The sequence below is a fragment of the Lygodium microphyllum genome, chromosome 2 (assembly GCF_053477565.2).
Source record: "Lygodium microphyllum isolate KBCC chromosome 2, Lygodium_microphyllum_v1.1.10, whole genome shotgun sequence".
Taxonomy (NCBI): Eukaryota; Viridiplantae; Streptophyta; class Polypodiopsida; order Schizaeales; family Lygodiaceae; genus Lygodium; species Lygodium microphyllum.
The window spans coordinates 107413573-107426577 of record NC_141136.1 but is presented as its reverse complement, the minus strand read 5'-3'; the positions used below and the strand labels follow the sequence as shown (position 1 = coordinate 107426577).

At 40.2% G+C, this 13005-nt stretch overlaps 1 long non-coding RNA gene across 1 annotated transcript; it reads left to right on the top strand.

The window, feature by feature from the left end:
* The first annotated feature begins 10153 nt into the window (after positions 1-10153).
* On the top strand, positions 10154-10921 carry LOC148040157 (uncharacterized). The gene is made up of 4 exons (XR_015688523.1): positions 10154-10260; positions 10376-10462; positions 10572-10691; positions 10801-10921. It is a non-coding gene; the product is annotated as an uncharacterized LOC148040157 (long non-coding RNA).
* The last annotated feature ends 2084 nt before the right edge of the window (positions 10922-13005 follow it).

Here is a 13005-nt window from a genome sequence, read left to right as displayed (position 1 = left end):
ATGTTATTACTCGTTAAACGTTATGATTTATATTTCATCTTCATTTTCACTATCAACCAAGCAATTGAACCACTTAACTTCTTATCAATTCTCATCGACAAAACAGACATTGATAAAAAGAAGTCTTATTGCATTTTATATGGGCATAGTCCTTTCAGAATACAACATTTCCAGAGATGATAGATCAACTATTTGAAAGGAGGCTTATGATGGCCCTCTTAGAAGCTTCTTAGAGAAGCTTCTAAGGGAATGAAGATGGCGGCACGGCAAGCTAATGAGTGGCAATGGTGGCTTGGTCCACAAGCGACATGTTGGCAGACGGTTCTTTTGGCGGCAACGACGACAGCTGGCAGCTCTCTTCTCCCCTTCCACGACGTCAGCAACACCAACTTCTCCCCTCCTTAATGGTAGCGTAATGGCTTCTACCATGCTTCACCTCCCCCCCTCCCCCCCCCCCCCCCCACAAGGCTTATATAGGTGAGGGGAGGGGATCCTCCCTCCCCCACACAGCTCAATGCATGGGATTTACCCCCCCCGGCATCCAACAAGGATGCTCAATCATTCTTGCTATATCCCTCTCCTCTAGCATGATTGTCGGCTGGGGGAGAGAGGGATAATTCAAAAAATATTTGTCTTATTTCTAAAAAAATTATCCTTTTGGCCTCCTAAGAGGTGGTTCGTATGAAGAGCATGTGTTTTCAATAATCCATAGTTCTAAGTCTCAATTTGGCCCGTGGAGACCGTGTGAGTATCATGGGATTTAGAAATATTATCGCGGGAATATTACACAAACCCACATCAAGCTTCATCTTGATGAAGAAGGGTCTCTAGGCCATCACAAATGGCAAAGAGAAGAAACCTCGGGATGTGGACCTTGCAACTACATGGCAAAAGAATGATGACAAGAGCCCAGGCCATTATCAAACTGGAGCTAGACGATAGCTATATCCACCATCTGGATAACTGTGAGACCTCACAGGATACATGGAAGAGACTTGACACATTGTTTGGTGCACAGTCTAAATCATCAAAGTATGGTCTCCTGATTGAGTTTTTCAAGCTTGAAATGAAGTCCAGCACATCAGTTGCCACACATCTAAATTACATGGAAGGACTTCTAACCCAACTTGCAGGAATCAACATTAAAATGAAAGAAGATGTTTGCATTGGTATTCTACTTAAGAGTTTTCCTTCTGAATATAATAATGTATCAACAACTCTAGTCAACATGCCAAATCCTGAACTTGTTGATATCCAGGCATCACTATTAGAAGAGGAAAAGAAGCTAAAAACTAAGGAAGAACCAAGTACCTCAAGAGATGAGCATGCATTATATGTTGGCAACAAGTACGAAGGATCAACTCTTCTGTGAATTTTGCAAAAGGATTGGACACACCGTGAAGTTCTGTCGCGCAGGAAAGAGGTCCCAAAAGGCCTATCTAGTTGTAGTCAAAGAAGAAGAAGAAAATGAAGCAAAGGAAGAAGAAGAAGAAGAAGACCACTAGGAGAAGGAAAAACCTCATCAGTCCTTCTATTCAGATAGACTTTTTTAGTTTTGTATTTCCTAGCCCTAATGTCTCAAACATAAGCTTTGTAAACTCCCCATGTAACTTGGCATTACAGTCCCTGTACACTTTCTGAGGCCCCTATTATAGCCTCTGGATGTCCACCATGTTTTGGTGCCCACACTTAGCTTTTTTCTACAATAGCGTCTGGTGTCTACCATATTTGTGGTGTGCCCACACTTTGCAAGTGGTTCTCTTTACAGCCTCTACACACTTTGTGCCTTTCTGGTTGTGATTGAGGAGGGGTGTTGAGATTCAGACAATCACACCTACTAAACAGCCTCTTTGTATGGAGCTTGAGGGCTAAGGAGATGCAGGCTTACCTATCCCATATGCAAAGTGGAGCCTATTGCAATTTATTACTTTCCTATAAAGCATTGTAATTGCTTCCTTTTCTTAATGCAATAATAGTACTCTTTTCTTTTCAGTAAAGTGTCAGTGTCATTGTCCACACACACAAGATTGTGTTTATGAGTTCAAGTATCAATCTTGAAACCTAATTCACTTGTGTGACAGTTAGTGTCTAAGTCTATGTCTACATGAGTCTTCTTCCCGTCTTTGAACCACCATAGCCATGCTCTAGATCCATGTAGTTTCACAAGAGGATGTGTCCATACCATTATATGATGGGTGCCAAGTATCTTGCTCCCTAAAGACGTTGCTTGCGCTCCTTAAGTGTACATGCAAAATACGGGTGGAGCAATGCTAGTGTGAGTGAGTTGTTCGGTGCATTCTATGTATGCTTCATTGATCTTTTTAACTCCATTATAAAAAACACTTATTATTTTTCAAGGTGTTTTATGATTTTTTTCAGTTGCTAAAGTATCATATATTATCACTTAAAAATACCATGCCTGAGTCTCGTGATGATGTGTGACACATTTTACAAAATCTTGGCATGGACTACAACATCATCCATGCATGTGCCAACGATTATGTGTTGTTTCGAGGAGACTACAAGACTATGGAGACATGTCCAAAGTGTAGTGCTCATAGGTATCGATAGGACTTGCAAGGGAAAACCATCCCTTAGAAAGTTCTTAGACACTCTCCACTTACACTACGTATACGTCACATGTTTCGTATGTTGGGCATGGCGAGCTTGACAATGTGGCATGCACAGAATAGATCCACAGATGAAGTCCAATGCATATCAGCGGATTCACACGCATGGAGCCACATTGACTCTACCTTTCTAGGCTTTGCATGAGAGCCAAGGAATCTTCAGCTTGGTCTTGCTATGATTGGCATGAATCCATTTGGTCTTCACTCAACTTCTTACAGTGCGTGGCCTCGTGTAGTCCCTGTTAACTATAACATCCTACCATGGCTTTCTACAAAGAAAGGACACCTAATCCTTAGCTTGCTCATTTGTGGGTGCTACAAAGTCAAGATTATGGATATCTATCTCCATCCATTAGGTAATGAGCTTAAGATTTTGTGGGAGAAGGGGATTGCCGTGGAAGTTATGAGCAAGCGTGATGGTCGATGGTCCACCAATATACAAGCCATTCTCATGTGGATAATGGAGGACCTTTCTAAAACTATCAAAAAACTATCTTTCACCTTGTTAGAGTTCTTCCAGCTATGCTTAACCTTTTTTTCTATCATCTATATGGATTGTCATCTAGGCTTCATAGTGGAAGTACATGGGTGGACAAAGCCATCTTTACATCAGTTTGTTAGAAATTAAAGTAATCTCTCTTCTTTTCGTATTTGTTGTGTGTTCTGTACTCCTTGCTCAGATTCAATCCACTGTGCTATGTAAATTCTACAAGAACAAGATGAGGTTCTTGATAAGATAGTTGATAGATTTAATGCTTTGCTAATGAGTTGGCTAGATCTTTGCAAGATGGTGAGATGCCACCAGATAATCTAAAAAACAAACTATTCATGAATGCTTTATATCCCATTTTTGGAGAGAAAATAAAGTTGAGATTACCTGAGAAATTTTATGAGGCTTTGGATATAGCTAGAAAAAATGATAGAAAAGCAAAAAAATAGCCCAAAGGAATATGCAAAGCAATGATGTATGTATAAATGAGAGCAGAGTTTTGAGCCCGGGATGTGCCTAAAATTTGCCAAAAAAATGTGGAATTTAGGGGAAAAATATTTGACATCGAAGGCGGCGACTGCAGTTAGGACAATTTTAAGCACCAAGTGAAAGACGACTTTAAAAAGGCGCCCGAGCGACACTTGTGGATTTTTTATAATTTTTACAACTGCCATGCGGGATGTCGAGAGTTGCCAGTCAGTGCGGGATGCCGAGACGGAGGCGCAGGATTTTTCAGATGCTAAAACGGAGCCCGGACGTGGAAGAGGGCAAAAATTGGCCAAGATTTGAAAGGGTGGAACCAAAGGGGGGTGCCCTTTGGGACTTTAACCCCCCCCTCTAATTTTTCCACGAATGGCAGTAGTACGTCGTGGAGCAGCATGGCGGCGCAAATTTTGCTATCCCCCCCCACAATTCGAATTCTGGGCTGCAAGCAACCTACCTAACAGATGATACTCGACAACTTCTCCCTCTGTCCTAGTTCTATCGCCGATCTTCACGTGAGATATGGCTATCTGGATGAAGAGATCAGAATCTAGTCTTTCTCTCTCTCTCTCTCCTCTCTATGGGTTGTTCATGTGCACTATCTTGAAGGAGAAACCGGGGAGGGAGATTGAAGGAAGCGGTGATGGAGATTGATGGAGATGCTGAAGATTGATGTGCAGCATTGGATTGAGGGCAATGGACGCTCCGTCTGCTGGTTATGCAGTCATTTAAGGCGTCTCGGGTTTCGTAAAAACACGATATGACCATTTTTATGAAGAAAAATGAAGTTTTTTAATGGTTTATGATAGTAATGATGTTCTTATTGGATGAAAATTTGTTTGAGTGCTAGTTGCATCATGATTAATTGCTGTGTATCAGAGAATTTTGATTTTATAATGATTTACATGCTCTATTTAATTCTCGAAAACCCGAAATGCGGTTTTTTGGCTGTAAAATGGTAGTTTTTCTGTTTCAGGTGGGTAAAAGGTATTCCCATGGGAAAAAATGGAAGATAAATTGAATGTTAGTATGCTAAAGTGATTGGAACAAGAAAAATAAAAAAATAGAAATACGTCTCACAAAAATAAGGAAAAACATAATGATTGTCTGTGGATGTATGGTAGTAGCAAAGCATGAGGTTTAGCCTCTGTTTTCTCTATCCCTTTGTCAAAGTTTGTGATTTATCGCTTTTTATACATCAAAACATGACAAAATGAACCTCTACACCTATGCAACGAAAGCAATACCTAAACGTAGGGGGTTGGGATGTTTGAATGGTGCGATTTGCATGCTAATTGTTGCTGATTGTCTGATGCATATAATGACATAGAGTTCGTGGTATTTTAATTAAGAGGTTAGTAGCACGAGTGTTGTCTCGGTGCTATCCTTACATCGCCACAACGGGTTAGGGAATGAGCATTGGAAAGCCTAGTTGTGCACCACATGTTTCTGATTTAAAATTATGTTTGAGCACTTTAGGATCATCCACTTTTGCATGTGCATGTTGATCATGGTATCAAAATACAAAAGACTGGATGCATAACACCTGTTTTCGATTATGATGACCCATGCTTGAGTGTGGAAAGGCAACCTAAGCCATAGGATAGACGTTCATTTTTGGGGAATCATTTGGTAAGGACACATGGTATTTCCTGGAATACTTTCAAAATGAAAGAGTGGAGTTCGTTTGGTTGTTCTATATGTTGAGCAGGGCATCAAGGGCCAATCCCTGCAATGTAGGAGAGCTACAGTGGGGCCGCGGTGATTCCACCGAGAGGTTGCCTCCCATGTATGTGATTATCGTGGCATTTATTTCCAATGTGTAAGGGTTCTCCCTCTGTGGAGTTTATAGAAAGGGAAACGTTGGACTACAAAACTATAAACACATAGATTACGCTTTAGTCCTTTAGCAGCAGATAGTTGTTCTTGGCCTGCGAGGCCATGAGGGTGTGTTTGTCTGTTATGAGTATGAGGTCTGGCTAGTGCCATAGCCAGGGCTAGCCCATTTGAGGTCCCATCAGTGGTGCGTTTGCCAGGAGCTGTCAACAAGTGGTGGTTCTCGAATCTAGGGTCTTTAGGGACCAAAAAATTGGTTCATGTCGTCTAACAAGGACTGTCAAGCCAAAATACAAAAAGGAGAACGTGCTGAGAGGGCTAGATGGCGATTAGAGATTGTAAGTCGCTATTCTCCTCAAAGGAGTAGCCTGATACGCATAAAAGGTAGTGGTCTTAGTAACCTAACTGTTGCACATAGTCCTTTAGGTGCAGAAGAAAGCGCAAGTTCTGCCTCTCTTCCACCAAGTCAACCCACTTCAAGTGGGGGTGTGATTGCATCAGTCCAAACTCCTATTGTTAATCCGATTGTCATCATGGCACAACCCATTGCAATTCCTGCAGGGACGCCAGATCTGCCAGCTTTAGGAGTGCCTTTGCCCATTTTTAATGGGTTAGCCAAAGAAGATGCAGAATTACACATTTGTGAATTCCAAAGGTTAATGTTTAATTACCACATCCAAGATGAGGGACATCTTATGATGTTCTTTAACATGACATTAAAAGTAAGGGCTGCAGTATGGTATCATAGCATAGAGGCTGGAACCATAACCACAATCAACCATTTTATGCAGCTCTCCGAGGAGAATATGCCCCTGAAAGAGGTGGCCAATACTGGTTGCTTGTTTTGAATGTAACATGCCAAGACCCCCGTGAGAATGTGAAAGCCTATGCCAAGAAGCTTAAGGAAGTGTTTTGTAAGTTACAAACTTACATTTGTATTCTACCGGCTGCCCAATTGCAATACTTCTTGCATGGATTGGATTTCAATATTCAGGTACAATTGAGCAGTGTGGCTTTGGCTGATGTAGATACCGCCATCGCGCGGGCAGAAGGAGTAGAGTCACGATTACAAACGGCCTACTCCTCTCGAATAAATCTTAATGCGGGTTTAGTACCTTGAGACAATTTACCATTGATAAATGGAAGTCAAGGGATGCTTATGAATAACCCTAATGGGAGAGGAAGCATGGTTCAAAATGTACCTTTATTGCCAGCTCCTCCCAGTGCGACTATGCCTGTGGCTAGTCAGTTGGCTCCACCAAATGTTGGAGGCCAAGCTTCGAACCCTAATGTTGTTCCTATGAGTCAACAACCAATGCCCAATCAAATTGTTAGGCCAGTGGAACTACCAATAGACGATTAAGGCTATGAGTCGAGTGCCTCTAATGTCCTTGGCAAAGTTAAGGATATGATGAAATACTACACCGACGATTTCTGAACAATATCAGCAAATAGCTATTGATGTCAATTTCTTGAAAAAGCAGCAGAATTTGATAGGGAGTCGACGCCCTGAAGAGGGTAGTCCCTCAAGATTCAGCCGTAAGTGGTGTGGCAGACAACATTTCCCTAGAAACTGTCCAAATGTTAAATGTGATATTTGTGGAAAGTCGGGCCATTTAGCCGCTACCTGTTGGAGTAAGATTAGTTCCAGTTACCACAAGGAAATGGAGTCAGGCTTATCGAGGCGGTACGCGTTAAGGGCGCTGAAACCTCTAACCTACGAGCCGTGACAAGAGACCAAAAGGCTAAAGAGTAAGGATAATGCAAAACCGGTCAAGGGAAACCCTAAGCAAGGGGATAAGGGAACGCAAGTCCTGAATCCTGGAGTGGAAGGTAGACCTCTAAGGCCGGTTGACAAAAAAGTCGATCCTAAGACAGATGAGGAAGTGCCAAGAAAGAAGGCAAGGGCTAAAAGAGAAGCACCAAAGCTAGTTCCGAGACCAAAAGAAAGGATGGTTTGGTAAGAAAAGAGATCTTTGGCTACCTATCATGATTTTGATTTAGCAAGTTCTCTTTGTGAAGTCAAACTAGATGTAAACCTCTTACAGTTGATTAAATTATCTCTAGGAGTACGCAAGGAATTCAAGAAGATCCTGCATATTGGGTATATTATAGAACCTTTGGGCATAGCACGAGTAGGAGAAGATTAGTTTGATCATGCTAAAAAGAATTGCCCTAGGGTTCCAGCATACGTGGATGGAATACTACTCGAGCATGCTATCGTAGAGAGTGGGTCCTCCATCAATATCATGAGTTCAAAGTTGATGGAAAGGTTGGGTCTAGGCATCCAAAAAGATAGCTCCACCCTTCTTAGAATGTCTGATGATAGTCTAAGGCAACCAGAAGGTTGCGTTACTAAAGTCCATGTTACAGTTGCAAGTGTAGAATGCTTCTTGGAATTTAGGGTGATAAGATTTGCAGGACATCCTAGCTATCGAGTCTTGCTAGGTAGGCCTTGGATCTTACGAACAGACTCTCAAGTCGGTATACCCGCTAGTCGAGTGGTTCTAGGTAGAGGCACTAATCGAGTAATAGTCAATGCTTACCCTGAGTCTCCTCAGCGTGAGAGAGCTCCTTTATCCTCTACTGCATTAGAAATAGCAGATGATCCATCTCGTTGTGAGACATTATCTAGTAATGAATCTAAAGAGGGGTCCACTGCAGAGGATATTTATCAGATAACTTTGAATGAGCCGATAGAGCCGCAAGATAGGATAAGAGACACGGATGTGATTGAGTTGGACCTTGGCACCCCGAATGATTCACAACCAATCAAATTAGGTTCCATGCTCAATTCAACAGAAAGGGAGGACTATGTGTCCTTGATTCAAGAATTCTGCGACATCTTTGCTTGGAGTTGTGATGAGCTGAGAGGCATTCCTCCCAGCCTAGCTGTTCATACTATTCTTGTAAAAGAAGGCAATCGTCCTTGTGTCAGAAAGTAAGGCGGATACCTTTTGAATTGAGGGACGGGTTGTTTGAGGAGTTACAGAAGTTATGGAAAGCTGGTTTAATCTTCCCTATACAGCACACAGAATGGTGTTCACCAGTTGTCATCAGGAAGAAGAAAAACAACCAGATCCGACTATGTATAGATTTTAGAGAGCTGAATAAGCACACGGTTAAGGATTACTACCCGTTACCATTTATTGACCAGATTTTGGATCAATTAGCGGGTAGGGAAATATATTTGTTTATGGATTGCTTTGCAGGATACAACCAGATGGCAATTGCAGAAGAGGACAAGTTGAAAACAACTTTCATGACTGTCCTTGGTGCTTTTTTGTACCATGTGATGGCCTTTGGTTTGTGCAATGCACCTCGATCATGGCAACAAACAGCAGACAATACCTTTGGCGACATCTCCCCAGACGAGTTGAAAGTATTTATTGATGACATGGGGGCAGCCCCCACTGTGAGGGAAAGGATGTTGATTATCTTAAGAAAGTGCTTTGAGCGCTGCAGAAAATTTTGTATCGCTCTTAACCCACGGAAGTGTGTCTTTGGAGTGCCTTATGGGCTATTGATAGGCCATGTGGTCAGTTCAGTAGGGATCGCAAATGACCCTAAAAAGATCAAGGTTATAGTCGCTATGAGTCCACCACACACTCCGAAAGAGGTACATAGCTTTCTGTCATCGATAGGGTACTATCGTAGGTTTATAAACGCCTTGGTAGAAAGGACGTTGCCATTAACAAACTTATTATCCTTTAGCTATCTATTTGTATGGAGCGACCCTTGTAAGGTAGCTTTCAAGGATGTGAAAAAGAAGCTAGTAAAAGCACCAATTTTAAAAGCACCTAAAAGAGGCGAGGTATTTTTACATATTTTCAGCAGCCACCATGCATAGCATCAGCTACTATTTAGCCCAAATCTGGGAGGAAAAGTGGTATAATCCGATAGCTTTTGCTAGTCAAAAATTGGGCATATCAGAAATTAACTACACCTACATGGAGAAGTTCTGCCTTGAGATGGTCTTTGCGACTAAAAAATTTAGGCACTACATCCTCTATGAGAAGGTAGTTTTCTATACAAAGGCGGAAGGGCTTAGATTGCTTATGAACAAGCTGCAACTGCCTGATCGTCTGGCAAAGTGGTTAATCACTTTGCAGGAGTTTGATTATGAGATTAAGAGTAAGCCACTGAGGTTGCAAGGTATTGTGGAATGCCTTGTGGATTTCAGGGAGCAGAAAGAGACTTTGGCTGAAGGAAGTGATATTGAAGAAACGTTTAAAATTGATACACCTTCTATCCCATCTTGGTATGCTACTATCACACATTATCTATCAACAAGAGAGACTGAAGCTGGTTTATCAAAATCAGAAAAGAGAAAAATCAGACAACAGGCTTTCATTAGGAGAAATATGGACTCTCTTTTTTGCCCCTTAAGGAGTGAATAAACAAATATAGGCCTAACCAATGAGAGAGCTGGGATTCCAGATTCATGTAACATGAATCTTCTAGCCATATCTTGGACCAAATCTTCCCTCAGCAATAAAATAAGGGAAAAGGGGAGTACAAAGCTGTCACTTCTTGGAAGTTTGTGCCTCGAATTTTCATTTTCTTATTTTCTATGTTTGACTTTTCTTTTCTCCCCTTTTCAGTTTCCCCCTCTTTTTTAGGCGGAACTCAAATTTGTCATATCTCTTTCCCCGCTTCTTCTTTCCTGACGAAATTTTACAGCCTCACTGTTTCTTGCCATGTCTGTAACCCTGTAAAATTTCATTTGCTTTGCACAAGCACAGAGAGAGATTCATGTGTTTCATGAGAGCAGAGCTTGTTTTACCAAAGCCCTAAGATTCTCTTCACAAAACTCTACAGGTATATTTTTCTCTTCCATAGATGTTCTATGGTAAAGTTTTATCTCGTTTGGAGAAAACCTGTGCAAGTTATGTACATTCTCTGACATGTAATTTCTTTTATTTTGATGCTCTAGGAGTCTCTTACAGTCAATAATAGTGACATTTTGAATACTCAACTTCTTCTTCAACATCTTAGGGTTTCTCTGTAAACAAAGTTACAGGTATATTGTCTTGTTTTTTTGTTGCTCCACTGTTAAATTTTATCTCGTTTAGACAAAATGTATACAAGTTACATGCATACTGAGATTTCCTTTGTTTTTTTACTCCAAGAATCTCCGAGGGTGAAGAACAATGATTTATTAAGAACTCAACTTCTACAACATCTTTGGGATTTTGAACACTCAACTTCTTCTTCAACATCTTAGGGTTTCTCTGTAAACAAAGTTACAGGTATATTGTCTTGTTTTTTTGTTGCTCCACTGTTAAATTTTATCTCGTTTAGACAAAATGTATACAAGTTACATGCATACTGAGCTTTCCTTTGTTTTTTTACTCCAAGAATCTCCGAGGGTGAAGAACAATGATTTATTAAGAACTCAACTTCTACAACATCTTTGGGATTTTGAACACTCAACTTCTTCTTCAACATCTTAGGGTTTCTCTGTAAACAAAGTTACAGATATATTGTCTTGTTTTTTTGTTGCTCCACTGTTAAATTTTATCTCGTTTAGACAAAATGTATACAAGTTACATGCATACTGAGCTTTCCTTTGTTTTTTTACTCCAAGAATCTCCGAGGGTGAAGAACAATGATTTATTAAGAACTCAACTTCTACAATATCTTTGGGATTTTTTGCAGAGAAAGCCACAGGTATATTGCCATTTTTTACTACTGTTCCATGGTTAAATTTCAACGCATTTGGACAAAGCCTATATAAGTTATATGTATGTGTTGACCCAATATTTCTTTTGTTTTTGTACTACAGGAATCTGTCAGTGAAGGAACAATGGTCTTGCTATAAGTCAACTTCTTGTTCAACATATCTAGGGATCTTTGTGAAAGAAATCACAGGTACAATGTTTCTTTTTTAAATTGATCCATTTAAATTTAATTTCATTTGGAGATAACATTTGCAAATTATACACATGTTGATAGGTAACTTTTGTATTTGGTTGTTACAGATGTCTTCACGGAGGAAAAATATCAGTAGCATACTTGCATTGGAGGTCTTCAACAGGAAAGATAATGGCGGTAATTGGATTTGTGATAAGTATTATAAGTTGGATTGGATTTTGATGCACCCAAGTACTCGAGGGAGTTTCAAGGTCAAGCGCAAGGATGTTGCAAACCCTAGCAAACATTGGAAAGGTAGAATTCTAGAGTTCAGAAAAGTGTTTAATGGCACAAGTGCAGTAACAGAAGTGTTGATTCAACATGTTTATACGCATAAACAAATCTCTGTACACGACGAGAACAACATTGCAAATTATAAACAAAACAGTAAGTTGTTAAATTTTATCATTGATTATTCTTTTGTATCAGAGTTGTTTTTAAAAGTCTTTGCAGTATTCTAATTCAGTCTTGTTTGATTGACAGCTCTATATCCATCGACTTTGCATGAATGGCAGAATGTGGAATGTTTAAGCGGCAAGATACATGTTTCGCATGAAGAGATAGGTTCTTTGATCTATGATAATACCTCTACAAGTCAACTTGCCACTCAAAATATCTTTTTTTATAATTCATTGTATGTGGTAGAAAGCCAGAGATTGCAGCATGTCCCATTGCCGCCATTGTCTAGTGGTGAATGGTTCATTGGTAGCTTGGAGTTGTCAGGAGCTTGCAAGTCGAAGATAAAATCTGACATCAATAGTGCTATGAAACCCACCACAGGCTCCAAAGATGTGCATCTTAATTGGTTTATTCCATTCTCATTGTTTGCACATTTGTTTGGTTCATGTGATGTTTTGAAGAAAACAAAGATTACTTATCAATGCAAGTGTCCATCCGAGGAATGGATGAGTCAGCTATTGGGTGAGTCTTGGGAAGTCAAAAGAACACATTTTGATGAGACGATTGAGTGCAGGGTCAACCAATCTGATATTACATTCAGGTAAAACTTTTTTACTACTTTGCATACCTTGATTTAATTGACATAGGTCTCGCTTAGATGAATTGTTATGTTAGTCGCATTGATCACTTACCATTATTTTTGTTTTTATTACAGGTATTTCATTGCTAGACAAACTCTGTGCGTTCGCTTTCGATATAGAAGATGGCGACTTTTGCGAGGGGAGTGGATCAGCTTGGATCAAGATATCCGAGATGACACACATACAACGCTCGTAGATGTGGTAATCTTGTGGAGTGGTCATAATCCTTTCGTAGTCAGTGCAGAGAGTCATTGGCCCATTTATTTTCTGAGACAAGAAATCCAATTAATGTCTAGTGAGCCCCTCTACAACTTCTATTTCAAGTTAGATAATAGAAAAGTCAGGACTCGTAGTGAGCAATCCATGACATGTAAACAATGTGCTTCTCCACATATCCTTGAGATAGTGGAATCCTTGTAAAAAAACTTTATAAAGAGCGAATACATACCTTTTTTGAACTTCTGAGTACTTTAAATTTTAGTTTACTGTGATCCAAGCGTGCGATAATACATACTGTAATTACTCAATCGTGCAGTTAAAAATCATAATTAAATTGCAGGTTAGAGGTCTATAATCTAGAGAATATTGTCTTTGCACAATGATATATTGT